Source organism: Heterodontus francisci, chromosome 8 (assembly GCF_036365525.1).
Source record: "Heterodontus francisci isolate sHetFra1 chromosome 8, sHetFra1.hap1, whole genome shotgun sequence".
Lineage (NCBI taxonomy): Eukaryota > Metazoa > Chordata > Chondrichthyes > Heterodontiformes > Heterodontidae > Heterodontus > Heterodontus francisci.
In genome coordinates this window covers 84,603,782-84,606,510 of record NC_090378.1, presented here as the reverse complement: position 1 = coordinate 84,606,510, position 2,729 = coordinate 84,603,782, and the positions used below count along the sequence as shown (strand labels likewise).

General features: G+C 40.1%; 1 pseudogene; it reads left to right on the top strand.

The window, feature by feature from the left end:
* Nucleotides 1–987: 987 nt before the first annotated feature.
* Nucleotides 988–1,077, top strand: LOC137373282 (small nucleolar RNA U3; annotated as a pseudogene).
* The last annotated feature ends 1,652 nt before the right edge of the window (nucleotides 1,078–2,729 follow it).

Genomic DNA, 2,729 nt, shown 5'->3' with positions numbered 1-2,729 from the left:
GTAGACAGATCAACTCAAAAGGTTGTTCCAAGGTACCATAAAAACACAATTATAGATAATAAAACAATAAATGGAATAGTACTTACAGAACAAGAGGTCAAGTAAACACAATTATAAACATTTTGACCAGATAAATACTTACAACCTCAAGAGCAGGGGAATTCCAGCAAAACATTAAGTGGAGATGTTAGTTAAAGATACTACCAAATATGGATCTTAAAAGCAGGAAACACATGCACAGAAAGGTAACACCCATATGCTAAAAGGTCAGATGATACCTTAGAAACGGTATAAACATGAGAGTTTCTGAAGCAAAAATTAGAAGTGTTGAATCCGCATCAATACTTCTCACCCTATGGCTTATGCAGGGAATTTAAGATAAAAGTTTACTTTAAATTTTGATGGATATTCTAAGATATTTTGCTGTAACATTAGCAGGGTTAAACTTTTGGATTCTATGTTAGAAATAAGATTATGTGTTACATCTCTTAGTAATATTTGATATTGTGATATACTTATCCACTTAAAAGTGTAATGCATGTTAAATTCTTTAATAAATATATAAAAGTTAATAAATTGTCTCATGTAGCATTCTGTATACAACTACAAGAACCCCATCTCTGTGTCTCTTTAAGTGGAGCGATACGTATTGAAGAGAGGTTCCCAGACCCTTACAATATCTGGGATATTTATGACTTAGCCATAAAAATATTTTTAAAATAGACTATCTGGAAGGTGGTAATATTCTCTGTTAGTTTTCTTTCTTTGAGGGAAAACTAGTTCAATTCTTTGGACCCAAATAAGTGTCTATAGTAATTTTTCTGGTTTGAACTTAATTACAGGAGATTAGTAGGGATGTACTCCTGATTTGGTTTAGTCCCTATAAAGGGTTAAAGTCATAAATCACTTCAATATGTATGTGCATGTGCTCGCATGTGTGTGTGTATGTGTGCATGTACATTTTTTATATATATATAGTATATCTCTTCTGAGCAGGAAGCAGGCAGTGAGTGTTGCTTTTAGCATCTGCTCTCTGTCATTGATGAATGCAAGACACATTGAACTGGTGTCTTTAGACAGGCCACATATCATGACTAAGTTCTGGCTGGGTGGTGGGTGGTGGATGGTGGCGAAAAAGTTACTCTGTTCTGCTCCTTATGTCTCTTGGTGGTTGATTCAAAACTACAATTGATATAGGTGTCGTAGTACAGTCCTGCTCATACATTTCACCAGTAAGTCACATTTGGCATGCTGACAGTCTTATAATACATCAGTTCAATATGTCTTGCACTCACCGATGCCAGAGAGCAAACACTCACTGCTTTCTCCCTGCTCAGAAGAGAACATTGTATTTTCAATTAAGGGCTGTGGCTCAGCAGCTCAGCAGTGCCAACAGGAGCAGTGTCCACTGCTGGGCTGTACCTGGAGGAAGAGGATGCAATAATGGACGTGTGCCCTCGCAACCAGGTGATTGGGGTCTGCGGGGCCTGGAGCAAGTTAGACAGGCCCTGGCCGGGGGGTGTGGGGGCACAGTCTGCTAAGGGCACGTGGTGCTGACGCCTTGGGGGAGGCCCCTTTTTGGGCCAAAGAGTGTCCAAAAATGATGTCCCCTCCAAGAGCCCGCTGGGAGGCTGCCGGGGTTTAACAGGCCGTCTCCCCATGCAGCAGTGGGCCCCCCACCACTGTTAAAATGCCAGCAGAGATGGGAAGAGGAACTCAATTGGCCACTTAAGTGGCTCAATTGGGCTGCGGGCAGGCGGATCGTCTGCCACTGGCAATATAGTAGGCCACCCAACACCTTACCACGCCATTTTTGCAGTCTTTCCACCTCTGACCCCATCCTCAAAGGGCCCAGAAAATCCCCGCCATCCTTTTAAAAATGCTGTGTGCCATAATAAGATGAATAGTTTTGGAGTATGGAGAGATTGTGTAGATACTACATTGTAAACATGAATGTTGGGTTTTATGATCATGCAAAGGTTTTATATCCTGTCTTTTTCTTTAAAAAGCAAGCTATACTACACATTTTGCATTAATATAATGTGGGCTCAGCTTTCATTGGTGCAAACTGTGTCATGTAACTCAGGTGTAAGGTTGCCCAAGTTGTATTTAAGCAAGTGGTGTACAATCACCTTGAGGTAGCCTCTCCTGACCGTTTTCACACTGGCTACATTATAATTGCAACTGAAGCTCCATTGGAAGATCTTCAGTTTTGTTCATCATTTTATTCTTCCTGTGACTCCTTAGCTTTGCATTTAACCAGCACTTGAATGACTGGGAGCAAAGTGAAGCTCGGTTTTCCCTGTAAAGCGCCTCGGAATGTTTTACTACATTAAAGGCACTATCTAAATGGGAGTTCGTAATATAATTTGGGGCAACTAGCCCTGAATTGCATCAAGTTTTATAGTGATGTTAAACTGCTACTTGTAGTATAACATCCTCAAATACAGTCAATCTGATGGAAGTGACTCTGGACCTCAATCAAAGCTGTGTTCTGCTTCTGTTTACATATGATCCTTTTTACCTCCAAACACTGTTACTCCTCTGGATCTGGCAATATTTTACACCCAATTTTACACAAGCTTGAGCAATCCTGTTCACCTTTTATTGGATTATGCCCTTGCCTATAGAAATAAAGCAGGTCATTTTGTATTACCATCATGCATTAGAAACTGAAACATTGAATATGTATTATTTGCCTCCTATACGTACACAATATTTGTAAATAT